This window comes from Schistocerca gregaria, chromosome 3, assembly GCF_023897955.1.
Source record: "Schistocerca gregaria isolate iqSchGreg1 chromosome 3, iqSchGreg1.2, whole genome shotgun sequence".
Classification (NCBI taxonomy): domain Eukaryota; kingdom Metazoa; phylum Arthropoda; class Insecta; order Orthoptera; family Acrididae; genus Schistocerca; species Schistocerca gregaria.
Genome location: NC_064922.1, coordinates 422,866,158 through 422,882,384, shown reverse-complemented (window position 1 = coordinate 422,882,384; position 16,227 = coordinate 422,866,158). Strand labels below are relative to the sequence as shown.

At 44.6% G+C, this 16,227-nt stretch overlaps 1 protein-coding gene across 1 annotated transcript in view; it reads left to right on the top strand.

Moving 5' to 3' along the window:
* LOC126354769 (UPF0489 protein C5orf22 homolog) overlaps window positions 1–16,227 on the top strand; it is a 1,899,147-nt gene that overhangs the window by 1,434,035 nt on the left and 448,885 nt on the right. The gene's annotated exons all lie outside the window — the stretch shown is intronic.

The window sequence follows — 16,227 nt, the reverse complement described above, 5'->3', positions numbered from 1 at the left end:
GACGGGTCCCATTGCCTGGCCCTCGGTTCATGCGGATGTTAACACTTTTTTTCTGCAAGACATCCCCCGCACATTGAATCGGAAGGGGTAGGAGGGGGGGGGGGGCATTGCCTGCTCCCCTCGGTCTCCCGATCCCTCTCCGTTGGATTTCAATGCATGAGGGTTTATCAACGACATAGTCTAGAGGTACACACAAACGAATCTCTTATAACGATTGAACTCGACGTTTTATGCCGTTTTGTAATTACTCAGTTGATAGAAACACTCCTCAAGATGCGATCCTCACCATTCAAGGGCACACCTATCTCGACATGTTGGCGAACTGTGCAGCTTAACAGACGAACCCTGCCCACGACGTTAGCACAAGAGACGTTGTCTGAACTTTAGATCGGAGGCGGTGTCCCATTGCCTGGCCCTCTCGGTTCAAGGGTACGTTACCACATTTCTCCGCGAGACTTTTCCTGATTGGTGGATCGTAAGGGAGGGCCCATTGCCTAGTGCCTCGGTTCATGGGAATGTTAATACTTTTTTTCCACAAGACATCTCCTGCACATTGAATCGGAAGGGAAGGGGAGGGGAGGGGGGAGGGAGGCGGGAACCACCGCCTGGTCCCCTCAGTCTCCCTATCTCTCTCCGTTAGATTTCAGTGCATGAGGGTTTATCAAGGACATAGTCGAGAGGTACACAGTCCGCCTCCGTAGCGTAGCGGTAGCGCTTCCGCTTGTCACGCTGGGGGCCCGGGTTCGATTCTGGGTGTTGTGTGTCCTTCATCATCATTGACCCGCAAGTCGCCGACGTGGCGTCAACTAAAAAGGACTTGCAATACGGCGGCCGAACTCCCCAGCATGGGGCCTCCCAGCCAACAAGTCATACCGTCATTTCATTTCAGAGGTACACACAAACGAATCCCTTATAACGAATGAACTCGACGTTTGATGTAGTTTTCTAAATACTTAGTTGATAAAAACACTCCTCAAGATGTGATCCTCACCATTCAGGGCACACCTATCTCGACATGTTGGTGAACTCTGCAGCTTCATAGACGAACCCCTGCCCACGACGTCAGCAGGACGATGCCCCACCCTACTATCATGTAGATGTTAGCACGTTTCTCCAAGAGACGTTGTCTGACCTTTCGATTGGAGGTGGTGTCCCATTGGCTGGCCCTCTCGGTTCAAGGGTACGTTACCACATTTCTCCATGAGACTTTTCCTGAACGTTGGATCGGAAGGGAGGGGTCACATCGCCTGGTCCCTCGGTTCATGGGAATCTTAACACAAGACATCCCCTGAACGTTGAATCGGAACGGTAGAGAAAGGGGAGGGGGGCGGGGGGGGGGGGGGAACCACCGCCTGCTCCCCTCGGTCTCCCGATCTCACTCCGTTGGATTTCAGTGCATGAGGATTGATCAAGGACATTGTTTACAGAACAGCGGTTTGAGATCAGGTGGATTTGAGACAATCGATCTACGCTGCAGTAGAGGACATAACACCTCTCGTGCTTGTGAACATGTGACGAGATGTGGAGTACCATTTCCATATTTGTCGAGATACAAACGGTGCCAACACTGAACTTCATCGATATACATAAAAATGTTTGAGCTGCTGTCTACAATGTTGAACAAATGAGGAGAGGTTGAAAAATCAGCCAACCAGTTGCAGACAGAAGTTTGTTAGCCCTTGACCTAGGTTTCGATATTTCTAAAAATATCTTCTTCAGAAATAGTGGACCGTGAAACTTCCTGGTAGATTAAAACTGTGTGCCGGCCCGAGACGCGAACTCGACACTTTACTTCCGCCAGCTGTGAGGACGGGGCGTGAGTCGTGCTTGGGTAGTTGAGCAGTAGAGCACTTGCCCGCGAAAGGCAAAGGTCCCGAGTTCGAGTCTCGGTACGGTACACAGTTTTAATCTGCCAGGAAGTTTCATATCAGCGTACACTCCGCTGCAGAGTGAAAACCTCATTCTGGAATAGTGGACCTTGTTGCATCAAATGATGGTCCACTATTTCTGAAGAAGATATTTTTAGAAATATAGAAATCTACGTCAAGGGCTAATAAACCATAATCTGCAACTGGTTGGCTAATTTCTCAACCTCTTCAGATTTACACAGTTGCTGTTTCGCAGCCATGCTTAAGATTTTGAACAAATAATGTTATAGACCGTAATAGGTACTTAAATACAAAGAAATGTTTCTGTAGACTCTAGCCCGGATTCTCTGTATTTTCTGTGGGAACGACAGAACCAAAGAAGAGATCGTCGAAGAATTTTTAGGGTAGTGTCGCTCGGTCCTGGAGAAAAAACCCGCACTCGTCCATGTAGTTATTAGGATCTTGCACCATTTATAATTCGAAATTCTCTGGTCAGAAGAATGACTGTGATTACACTACTAATTCATTATACCAATACTGGCCTAAAAAATTAATAACCTTCAGGAGAAATCACAATGAAACAATCCATAATTTGCCTAAATTCTGATAGGGCTTTAAAGTGTGCCACAAAAAACGGAAGCCGTTCATTGATAGCTGGTTGCCGTAGTACTACTAAACTATATGGATGTTTACTGATGCGTTTCATCCGCTGCTACAAACAGGCCCAGACAATTTCTATGATCTGTGGGAATAAGATGGAGTGATTTGCAGATTGATCATCACTTCGGTAAGATTTCTGACAAGTATGGTTTTCATTAGTTCTTAACTTCGTAGTACCCTTGCCCCTTTTCCCCAATAAATTAACTGCTATGTTGTCGTCTAATGTCATGATTTCACTGAGACTGCAAACTGTTTATTCAATTTTTTTAAATTGAGTTTTGCTATAGGCCTATTTACGCTTGCAGGGCGTTCTCAGGTGATTCTTGAATGTACATGTGGATCAACTATGTCATACATATTCATCATTGGACACGTAAGAACTTGTTCGTTAGTGGACAGGTCTGCCGACAGGTAAATTCTACATTGACAGTGTATAACTTACTCTACCATGAGGATTATCTATTTTTCAGTGTTGTGCAATTTATGCAAGTCTGAATGAACTGACATTGTGAAATAATATAATGAAACGATAAACAACCAGTTGTATAAAAGAAATAAATTTCTTTACCGGTTTCCGTCAGTTAGTGCCCTTCTTCAGAAGTTTATACCTATCGCTTTATTTCTAAAGAAGGGCACCGAGTGCCCGAAATAGATAAAGAAATTAAATTTATTTTATACAAATGTTGCTTACTATTTCATTATATACGGCTACAGTTGCTGAGTTGGATAAAATAGTAAAACTGTAAAATAAGTATTACTTCCTAGGCTGGCAAAACGACAATAATAATACTAACGATGAATACGTTTGTGCCATTAACGTTTTGGAGGAATCCAAGTAATGTAGCGAGCAACAGGGCAGTAGAAAATGTGAAACATAGAGTTTTGGATCGATCTGGCTAGCGTGGACGGATAGCCTAGATAGTTAACGCATCCCCTCTAGGTATTTTACGGTAGTTAGTGTTTCCAGTGGTTTCTCACCGATATTGTAACGGGTATCTTCGTCTATTTATGAGCAACATGTTACATTTATTTACGTTGAGGGTCAGCTGCCACTTTAGGCATCAATCATCATCAAAAAAAAAGTTCAAATCTGTGTGAAATCTTATGGGACCTAACTGCTAAGGTCATCACTCCATAAGCTTACACACTACTTAACCTAAATTATCCTAATGACAAACACAAACACCCATGCCCGAGGGAGGACTCGAACCTCCGCCGGTACCAGCCGCACAGTCCATGACTGCAGCGCCTGAGACCGCTCGGCTAATCCCGCGCGGCGCATCAATCATCAAAATGGTTCAAATGGCTCTAAGCACTATAGGACTTGACATCGAAGGTCATTGGTCCTCTAGACTGAGAACTACTTAAACCCAACTAACCTAAGAACATCACACACATCCATGCCCGAGACACGATTCGAACCTGCGACCGTAGCAGCCGCGGGGTTCCGGACTGAAGCGCCTAGAACCGCTCGGCCACAGCGGCCGGCCATCAATCATCAATCCTCTGCTGGTGTTCCCGCATTTCGCCACTTTTCTGGGGTTGCTACCACCTTATAGAAACCAGCCTCATCTGCAAAAGGCCTCCTACGATGTACACTAGATCAATCATGTATACTGTAAACAGTAATGGCCGCATCACACTTCCTCGGGGTAGCCACTCCTGAAATTACCTTTACGTCTGCCGATTCTGTTCTCTTAAGAGCTACATGTTTGAGTTCTATCTGCAAGGACGTCCTGAATGCAGTCTGAAATCTGGTGCGATAGTCGGCATGCTCGTACTTTTTTTTCGCGATACAGAACTCTGTCAGATACCCTCCTGAACTCAAAGAACACAGTATTAACCTAGACGCAGATGTGTATCGCCGTCTCCCGAATTCTTGTTTCCATGGCTTTGCGGTGGGCAGGTGTTAGTTTAGCACCCAGCGTTCTTTTTCCAACTTCGCGCCCAGTATTTCGCTCACGAGCTAATAAAACGGTCCCTCAGTGGTCCAAATCCAACTGGTAAGCCACTTACTTTAGTATGCAAACAGCCGCCAGCAGTGGCCTGCGTTGAGCGCTACAGCTCCCCGAAGCGGCTTACAGCGGCGGACAAGAGCACTTCACGTCAAACGGTGCCCGATGCCTGGAGAAAGCCCCTCCGGCCGACGTGCGTTTCGGGACCTGGAGGCCCCTTCATATGCAGATAGCCCACGAAGCATATGCTCGCGCAGCCGGTCTCGCGTGTGTATATAAAAAGATCGGGTCCCCGTTGCCCAGTGTTGGAAGCTTTTTTGGTAATCACGTCGTTATTAGCTCAAAATTGGGAGGATAATCGACAAATATGGTGCCTAAAGACCTTATACTGAGACGCAAAAAGAGAACATAGCGATCAGAGTGACGAGATTTAAATTAATAGAGGGAAATTACCGCGCAAATAATTACGGGTTTCTGGAGTGAATGATCACGATATATTCAGGAAGTGCCACAAAAACTGGGACATTATCTCGTGCTTTGCTGGTGAACGATAGTACTCGATCGACAGCTGTCGACGGCTGATAATACCTGTTCTTCAACAAGGATTCCTACGTAGCGTAGAAATTTATCGATTACATCTACCCCCCCCCCCCCCAGCCCCCCCTCCCCACGCACACACACACACACACACACACACACACACACACACACAGGAGGAATCTAGGAACATAGAACTTTTCGGATTCTATGAAGATGTAACTGAATATGTCACCAAATTACCGAAAGCAAAATGGCTCTGAGCACTATGGGCCTTAACATCTGAGGTCATCAGTCCCCTAGAACTTAGAACTACTTAAATCTAACTAACCTAAGGACATCACACACATCCATGCCCGAGGCAGGATTCGAACCTGCGACGGTATGGGGTCGCGCGGTTCCAGACTGTAGCGCCTAGAACCGCTCGGCCACACTGGCCGACAGCTACACTTGTCGTGGCACTTCCGCCTTGAATAATTTCAGCGACCAGTAAGAATAAAACGAGATGAAAAAAGTATTAAGTGCGTACGTGGAAAACGAGAGGTCATTCGATAGAATCTCGGTCGGTCCATGTACTTTTTAGTCTTTTTTTTAACCGAGCCTTCACCTCTCAATGATGTGAGAAGTCTGAAGAAACAACTCGTGGTTCAGATTCCACGTTAAACTGTAGGTCCCCTTTACCCGGTTGGATAACCGAAGACAGGTTAGTGCAGCTCTCCCGGCTACTCTATTCTGTGCAAGCCTCTTCACCTCCGAATAACTACTGCATCCTGCATCATTTCGAATCTGTTTACTCTATTCATCTCCTGGTCTCTCACTACGATTATTAACCCCCCCCCCCCCCCCGCATTTCTCGTCTCCCCAATGCTATATGCTATTCACTACCTCCTCAGTAGTTACCTAATTTACCCATCTAATCTTCAGCCTTCCTCTGTAGCACCACATTTCAAAAACTTCTATTCTCTTATTGCGTAAACAGTTTATCGTTCATGTTTGACTTCCATACATGCCTACATTCTAGACAGATACCTTCAGAAGAGACTTCCTAACACTTAAATTTACAGTATATTCGATGTTAACAAATTTCTCTTCCTGACGCTTTTCTTACCGCTGCCTGTCTACATCTGTACTTGGGCCATCATCAGTTATTTTGCTGCCCAAATAGAAAAATCTCTTCCTCATATAATTCCTTCTGCATCGCCCGATTTAATGCGACTATATTCCATTATGTTGTTTTGTTTTTGTTGATGTTCATATTATATTCTCGTTTCAATACACTGTCCATTCCCTTCAACTGCTCTTCGAAGTCCTTTGCTGTCTCTTACAGAGTTACATGCGATCGACACACCTCGAAATGCTTATTTTTCCCCTGAATTTAAATTACTACTTCAAATTTTTCTTTAGTTTCTTTTAGTAGTTGCTCACTGTACAGATTTAGTAACATGGGGGGTCTACAACCTTATCTCACTTTCTTTTTAACTACTGCTTCCCTTTCATGCCCCTCGACTCGTGTAACTGCCGTGTGGTTTCTGTACAAGTTGTAAATAAACTTTCGCTCCTTGTATTTTACTCCTGCTGCCCTCAGAACTTCGAAGAGAGCGTTCCAGTCAACATTGTGAAAAGTTTTATTTAAGCCTAGAAATGCTAGAAACGTAGGTTTGTCTTTCCTTAACCTCTGGTCTAAGATAAGTTGTAGGGTCACTGTTGCCTCGCGTGTTCCTACATTTCTGCGGAATCCAAACTTATCTTCCCCAGGATCAGCTTCTATCAGTTTTTCCATTCTTCTAGGGTAGGTTACGGACATGCAAGTCGGCGAAGTGGCGTGCAGTAGAAGGACTTGCGCGAATCCATGGTGCAACACGAAATTATTATTGTCTTTATACGTAATAAAGTTTGTACATAAACTTCAGAGCGTGATTCCTAATAGCACCTCTCAATTTTTTATTTCTTTTTTTTTTATTCTTCAGCGTCACGGTTAGGGTGAACAACATCGTTTTTCATGCTTCCCAGATCCATATCCCAAAGCTAATGAAACCGACCCGCTTCACAACTTCAGCTAAATTTACGTTTTAACTTCTCCAACTTAGCAGAAACGTTCGTATATAAAACTGGACCAACAACCCGCAAGACAAAATCACGAAATAATTACTAAACCGTTGCGAATTTTAGAAAGTAGGGGGGAGGCAGTGGTAGAACTGATGGTGGCAGGGGTATTGTGAGTGCTCATTTACAAAGCGCAGATTGTAAAAGCAGCGCGCTGGTATTTTTCCACGTCCAATATGCTACCTTTGGCACTACCTGAAACAAAACCACGTTTCTCCCAAACAGGCAGAGTTGCTTTTTTTCAGTTTATTGGCTTTCGGGCCGTGCCCATGCAGCCATCCCCACAGTAATGCTGATTATGACGATAAGAACGTAAGGATGACACAACACTCAGTCCCCGAGTAGAGAAATTCTCCGATCCTTCGCTTGTCAATCGGCCACGCTCACCGCTCAGGTACCATGCGGACGTCGGAAGTGCCGAATGCAGAGCCCGGCGTGGAACGCTCGGCGTGCTGTGCCGCACCGTGTCGGAATCTGCGGAAGGGGCGCGCTGGTCCCGGCGCACACCTGCAGCGGCGGCAGCTACCGCGACACGACAGCGCCAGCCGTTGCGCGTATGCAAAGCGCGCCTAATTGTGATGTAAAGCAGCGGTCCAGGTAGCGTATTCAAATGCGCCGGCCTCGTTAGCGACAAAAACGCGCTCCTGTCGCGCCGCGCCGGCTTTTCTGCTGTCCTCCTTTCTGGGCCCGGCCCGTCGCGTCCCCGCCGTTTTGTCTTGCGCGTATTTAAATCCGTTTCGGCTGTTTGCAGCTGAGGAGGCTAGAACTGTGCCGCCGGCGTCCCCGGGTAGACGTCACCACCCGTGGGCCACACGCTACCGCCGCATGCGGCTGGCTGAGTTCGCGTCGCCTACCGGCCGTTGGCGACTGGCCCGGCGCGGGCACCAAGTCGGTACACTAAACATTGCCGGCCGAGATGTCTCAATCACTACAGTCGTATTCTTAAACGGCAGGGTTCAATACTTTCGGTCCGCATGATACTGGCAAATTTTCTAGCCATTCAACCATCTACGAAGGACGCTCAATAAGTAACGAATACATCATCCATGTACTGCTTCCCATGGAGTACATCCTTCATTGGGTGACACGGATGGAAGCTCTTTATGGACTTCTGTTAGCAAGCGATGAATCCAGTGGGTACACACCTTTTCTGTAGCCCAACTGGTGGACGAGTGTGTCAGCATTACCAACAGTGGCGTCCAGTTGAGCAGCGAAGTGTTTCTTTGTGATCCACCGATCACTTCGGGTGAGAGTGTCCGCACGTTCGAACATTGCAGGAGTCAGAGCTGTGTGCAGCCGGCCGGTAGGCGGGAAATCAGACAGCTCTAATTGCAGTAATGACTGGTGCCCCGTGCGACGACTCACAGTGCTTTTGTTCCTACTCAGGTCTCCGTAGACATTCTGGAGGAGCCTATGAACGTCTGCGATGCTCTGGTTTACCGCAAAAACAAAGAATGCTAGGAAGGCACCACCGTTACAGACACCATTTTGAGGGCACCGTGGAGCGCCGCAACCTGAGCTTCATGAAACTATAGGGCTAAAGCTGGAATAATTCACGATGCCTCTCACCAAATTCTACATTTTTTAAGCGAAAAAGGCGGTGAAAACAATGTGTTGCATTACGTACTGTTCGCCCCTCGTACAACTACATCTGCACTCTGCGAACCATTGCGATATGTATGGCAAAGGTACTTCTCATTGTACTGTGTAACGACGTTCCTTCCCATTCCATCCGCATATGTTGCACGGGAAGAAACTTGTTCTGTTTCCCGATCTTGTCCCGCATCTTCACAGGGTCGGCATGTTCATCTGGATATGGCAGCTTGTTGGGGCAAAACTTGTGTACCCAGTCTGTCTGCGTCTAGTTTTATACCACGCGAAAATGTGTGAACCTTTTCGAAATGTTGCGAATTGTGTAAAAATGGTTCTAATGGCTCTGAGCACTATGGGACTTAACTTCTCAGGTCATCAGTCCCCAAGAACTTAGAACTAATTAAACCTAACTAACCTAAGGACATCACACACATCCATGCCCGAGGCAGGATTCGAACCTGCGACCGTAGTGGTCGCGCGGTTCCAGATTGTAGCGCCTAGAACTGCTCGGCCACCCTGGCCGGCGCGAATTGTGTAGCTGAGGTGGGATATGGGTACCATTCCAATAGTCACCTATTCGGATGTGGGAAACCGCCTAAAACCCACAAACAGGCTCGCCGACTCACTGCCTCTCGTCATTAATCAGCCGGACGCATTCGGTCGGGGCTGGGGTGGCTCCGCGAATTCCGCAATCGGCGTGCTAACGTGCGCGGCTGTCTGGGCTGGTGAGCACGACAAGAATGATTGCTTAACTGCCTCTGTATTGGATGTAATTAGCCGGATCTTGTCTTTGGGAATCCTAGGGACAAATATGTAGAGGGCAACAGTTCATAGAGATTACTGCAACTTTGTAAGCCACCTTTCTGGGGGAAACTTGGCGTCTGGCACTTCATGTTTTTCAACATCTCAGTGATACTCTCCCATGAGTCAGACAAACCTGTCAGTATTCGTGCTGGCCTTCTTTGTAAACGTTCAATATCTCCTGCTAATAATTTTTGCAATGACTCCCGCACACTCGAACAATATTTTACGATGGATTCACAAGCGTTTTGTATGCAGTCTCCTCTGAAGAATCAATACATTTTGTCAACATCCAACCAATCAGCCGAGGTCTACCATCTGCTTTACCTACGACTGAGCCTTTGCAGTCATTCCCTTTCATATTCCTACACATTGTTACGTTCAAAGCTTACTTTCCTGGCCGTTTAATGCAAGCTGCCAATCGTTGCATCACTTTGAAATCTTATCAACACCTGGCTAATTCTTCAGATATTGCTTCATTATAGATCATGTCGTCAGCAAAAATCCTGAGATTAGTCTTGATATTGTCTGCGAGGTCATTAATACGTAACATAAACAGCAAACGTCTGGACACACTCCTCTGGGGCACTCCTCATATTACTTCTTCACTGTCCATAACCATCCATCCGAGACACTGTCTCCTCCATAACAATATATCCTCAGTCCTGTCAGGAATTTCTTTTGATACCCACATGTGATTGTAATTTTGCTAATAAAGCGAAATGTTGTTGTTAATTTTTTAGTAAGGCGACGGCAGATATGTACCTCCCGTTCTGCCCAACTGGACTGATGCCCCGTTGCTAATAATATAGACGATACACTCTTACTCTCCTCCCCCCCCCCTTCCATCACCTATACCACCCCATCATCAGTCCGCAGCTCGTGGTCGTGCGGTAGCGTTCTCGCTTCCTGCGCCCGGGTTCGATTCCCGGCGGTGTCAGGGATGTTCTCTGCCTCGTGATGACTGGGTGTCGTGTGATGTCCTTAGGTTGGTTAGGTTTAAGTAGTTCTAAGTTCTCGAGGACTGATAACCTCAGATGTTTAGTCCCATAGTGCTCAGAGCCATTTGAACCTACCACCCCATCATCAGCATCAAGGCCATGGCCTTTAGAGCTACTCCAGGCCCGATACTCCGTTCTTGTTCATTCCAGATGTTGCCGTATTTACTTAAACTACCATCAATTCGTTCCACTACCATATCCTGTATCACTGTTTCATCTCTTATGTGGTTTAATCCTGATGAAACTCTGGTCGTTGTTAGCAGTTTCAAATCTTACTTAAAGTTATTTTTGCGTATATCTATAATTTATCCCTAAGTAGAAGTACTGGACGAGCAACAGATTTTTAAAACGCGTTTTGAATGGTATATCAGATGCTTAAAAATCTATTTATTTTTACGGTTTGTCTGGCCAAATAGGTGAAGTATGACGCTTATATCAAAAGCATGTTCTCCACGGTGACCGTCCATTGTCGTTTCACCAGTTATCACGTACTTCATTTTTTTCATCTTCATAAAATTCATATGCTGAGAACGCAGCTGTCTGAGTGTACGAATCCACTTACTTACCTGAATTGTAGCTGAACTGGTACGTGTTAGGCGTTAATAATGAACTCAGTTTTTTTGTCTTCGTATTGACAAACTAGGATTACGTAACAAAGTCAGCTCCTCTTCTTTGTTTGTTGTTTATCGTTTTTCCAGTACTCTTTCATCTGCTCATCATGCTGTCTTTTCCTTTCTTCTGCTCATGCTGTTTCCAGTGTCTAAATTCTCCTGTCTTGAAAGCCTTCTAAAATTAGTGTTTTATTCTGTTTTGTTAGTTCTTTTCTTGTCTAGCTTATACTTCATCAACAAGCAGTGAAATGCATGTCAGCTTTCTGGTCATACCTCCACTCTGGCTTAATGGCGTAGTTCGTTTGTAACCACGCATTTCTTGTTACAGATTTTTTTTGTCAGACCATAAACACTTTCAATTTTATTAATTCTTCCATCTATTGGAAATGTTTCTTGTTTATTCTGCAATGTAGTTTCTCCAAGATATTAAAATTTACTAATTCGCTCCGTTTTATGTACTTGTGTTTCTGTGTATTTTCGTGCATTTAGTATCTTGTTTTTCAACTGAAATTATGTCACCAGCTGCAGTCGCTATTTTGCCGAAAGCAGCAGCTGTTTCCGAAATTATTGCAAAATTTTACGTAAATTTCAGGCAGTTTGTTTTCCGTCCTAGAATTTAAGGTTCAGTTTCGCGATTTCGTAGCTCGAAGTCCCATCTCGTCATATTGTTTTCTAATACGTAGTTAAGCAAAAAGGTGATTAGCCTTCGTCATATCAGATGCCAGGTTTTTAATTAAAATGACAGAGACTTTAAGTATTGTGTTTGTTAAAGTTCCACGATTTATGTTTATTTATTTTGTTTTAATACCAAATTTTAATGCATTTACCTATTTTCTCCATCTACAAAATTCAGCGCTGGACAACATTTTGTGCCAAAATTATTAATTTTAAGTTGAAATCTGTTCTGTGCAGGATCTTCGCTTTCGAAAACCACCCTGATATTTCCCAGTTGTTTGCCTAAAGCTTCTTCCATTATGTTCTGCTTAAGTTTTTTGAAACGTTTTGTAGCTGCTGATTTTTGTTTGCCTTTATTTTTATGTAGTGGCTATCAAAAATATTTGGTCTTATTTTGGGAATTCAGGGGTGATCCTCGATTTCCTGTTTACGTCTTTAAATCACAGCCGGCCTGTGTGGACGTGCAGAGCCATTTGAACCATTTTTTTAAATCACAAAACGGAAAATTCGCATAATGGATACACTACGAACTGTTTATTTTTCTTCAGTGAACCTCTAGGAGTTCACTTTCAGGTTCTTTGGTTGTGACTTGAAGTGGTTAATCTGTTTCGCGGCCGCTCATCTTACATTATTTTGAAGCGCGAGGCCATCGCCTTCTTGTGCCATGTCGTCTCTTATATAGAGTAAAAAGCCGTTGGTTTTGAGGACTATGTAATTGTACAAGTCTGGAGTTGCTGCCATATTTTCCGCTGAGAACGAGGCTATTTATTGGTGTTAATTGTATGATTACTTACTTCAGACTGCGATTGCTGGAGATGTGCTTGCAGCCGATCGAAAAGAGGTCAACCAACGCTTGTACCACGATCCTTGCAGTGACTAGTTCATTTTTTTAATGGTCGAACGTAAACGACATACGTACTCATATGGAGTTCATTCTTATTTCTTACGAATTCTTGCGAAGGTTAAAGTGCCCTCACCAATTTATGAAGTAAAAATAGAAAATAATATTTTTAACGTTTTCCTGCAAGTCGTTAAAACTTTCAGAAATGTATAACCACACATATTTTTATATTAATGTTCATTTTAAGTGAATAAAGGGGAACAAGACGAGCTTAAGTACGGGTACTTGGTTTCTCTTATAATTATATACCACCGCCGTTACAAATGGAAGCGATTCTGTCTGTCTCACCAACCTCCTGTGATGATGGAACGAAATGTCTCAAAGACTTTCAGAAGTTGCGACATTCAAGTAAACATTCTGTTCATTTTCATTTCGTTGGCTGTGTTCGTTGTTTCAATAAATCAGTTCTAGGTATAGTTGGAATGATTATTCCAGCAAGGACGAGGTCATTATTTTCCCTTACATACATTTTCATCTCATATCCTCAACGTTGCTGAGGCGTTAAACTAACTGCACTGAGTCAAAGCTTCCCACTGAGCAAGATGCATCGGTCAGAAGTAGAACTCAAGTTTCCTGACTTCCGTCATCGTAAGCTTCTAGATGTTACCCTAACATTCATTCACTAATTCTCACATTTATCAAGAGTACGAGCTGTACATTAAAACAAGGAAAATTCCGAGCAACTTCTGTATTTTTCTGAATTGTGTTATCTGATTTACACGGGAATATAATACGAAAAAAAAATCTGGAAGTAGTTGCCCATTAGGATAGGACCCGCGAAGAAAATTCGATGGCAGTTCATGACCACCGCCGTTGCTGGCTGGTTTATTTCGTCGCTTCCAGGCGCTGTACACAACATGCACTGTGTAGTTCCAAACAAGAAGACAGGCGCTTGGCGTAGTTCGGCTCGCAGCCGTCGGCGCGCTGCTTTACATCACAATTAGACGCGCTTTGCATACGTCACAGAGGCTGTTGCCACCCAGCTACGTGGCCCCCTTCACAACGCCAACTGCAGCCGCCTCACGAAAGCGACGTTCTCCGTCTGCTATTTCCACAGTACAAAATCTCTTCACATATATTGGGAGATTCAGATGCCCCAACCAATCTGTGTTATGCAACCTACACCACGCTCAAATACGACGGGCAAGATTTTCATACTCTCTCGTTAGCTTCGCACTGAACAGGACCTTATTGTAGGAATTTCAGTGTAGTTAAATTTTGTACTGGGATACGTTTTCGCTACAGGCTGAATAACTGGAAAGGTGTAGCCTCCAGCGAAAATTTGTCCCAGTATAAGATTTAACTAAGATCTCAACTAGAACATAACAGAATTTCCTACAAAACGAACCTCCTCGTTTTTTCTTTAGATCTAACAGTTTGCACGTAGCGAGTGAGATAAATTGAAAATCTCACATGTGGTTTTTAAAGGCGTTGCGGGTTGCGTAAAACTTATAGCTAGGGGCGGCTGAATCACCTTGTTAAGGAATAAGAGTAAAACGTTGATGAGTGAGCAGATACTAATATTTAGTTGTGGCCTACATTTGTAGTCAGATTATCAATCTCAAGATTAGTTGTTCAAAACTCTATTGACCTTAAAACTATTGTCTCTCGCTTGATACGAAAAGGTAATACTTACGTGATAAGTGCTAGGCAATACGGTGTGTCTGATTGCACGCTCTAGAGGCCAACAATTAACATTCTGGACGAGCTAATTTCCCATTCAGTGAATGACAAGTGGATATTAGGATGGTCGTTCAATAAATAATGTCGCATTATTTTAGAGTTGTTAATATATACAGGACGTAAACGATTTCTGTTTTCAAAAAATGTTCAAAATTTTGTAGTCTTATGGGACTTAACTGCTAAGGTCATCAGTCCCTAAGCACACTCCTACTTAACCTAAATTATCCCAAGAACAAACACACACACACACACACACACACACACACACACACACACACACACACACACACACACACCCGAGGGAAGACTCGAACCTCCGCCGGGACCAGCGGCACAGTCCATGACTGCAGCGCAATAGACCGCTCGGCTAATCCCGCGCGGCGATAACTGTTTTCATTCGCCACAGTGGTATAGGGGAAGTCAAGGCAAACGATATTTGCGAACTATGAAGCTGGTAAACAGCCCCAAATTCGCATACAAAAGCCACCTAAGCTGCAGCACATGCGCCCCGAGCGAGATTTTCAATATCCTCTCGCTCTCTTAAAGCACCGGCGCAGTTGCGTACTGCGTTGATGTTATTAATCTAAGGCTATCAACCTTGCGGCAATGGTAACACCGGTTCTCGTCAGTTTACGGGAGTTAATCGCTTTCGGTCTTGGCCAGCAAAATAGCTCTGAGCACTATGGGACTCAACTGCTGTGGCCATTAGTCCCCTTGAACTTAGAACTACTTAAACCTAACTAACCTGAGGACATCACACACATCCATGCCCGAGGCTGGATTCGAACCTGCGACCGTAGCAATCACACGGTTCCGGACGGCGCGCCTAGAACCGCGAGACCACCGCGTCCGGCCTTGGCCAGCACTTGGAATAGTAAACGGCAAGGTCGACCGTTCGCTGTTGGCAATTGGGATGCTCTCAGCCTTTGCGAGGCGAACTGAGGAGCTACTTAACTGAGAAGCAGAAACACCGATCACGAAAACTGACAACAGCCGGGAGAGCTGTCTGATGGCCACATGACCCTCCACTCCATACCCGCAACCCGTGACGTCTATCGGTTGAGGATGACCCGGCGATCGGTCGGTGCTGTATGGTTTTAACGAGGCCTGTTCGCACTGAGTAAATTAATTTAAGCTGTCCCACGAGGGGAATGAAAGAAATAAATGCCATGCAAAAACGAATTATGTTTACAATTCAATCTAAAAGTAATCTTTACAAGCACAGTAGTTTCGCAGTAACATGGCCAGACGACCAAAAAAGTTAACTGCTAATTTTTGTTGCTAAAACTCACAATATTTTGAGATAAAATTTGCAGAGGCATCAATTATGCTGTGCAAGAACAAAAGATTTTTGAATGATTGACGGGAATGCTGCGGGGTGACGTCGTCAACAAATGCTGACATATCGACACTAACACACCCTGCCATTTTCAAGCCAAACCACAGTTTTGTGGCAGGGTGTGTTATTGTTGAAAAGTTGGTGATTATCAACATCACCCCAGCCGCATTTCCGTAAGTTACTGAGCCAAACTCTAGGGCGGCGCACGTACTCTGTAGCTTAGGTAGACCACAAGTTTTAATGACTAATATTGTCCCCAAATACTGACTCTTAGCAATAGGTATGTGCCGACAAAAAATTGTGTTGCAATATTTATTGAACGAGATTTGTACATCCAACAGCACCACGCCTAGTAAAGCACGATATCCCAGCACTGGTCAGATTGCTTAATTGGTTACTGAGGTCGGTTTTTATTGCCAGACTCTAAGAAGAGTTGTCTCGTGTCAGAACCACTTATCGTGTGAATTTAAACTTGGTAACTAGAGTGTCATAATCAGTCG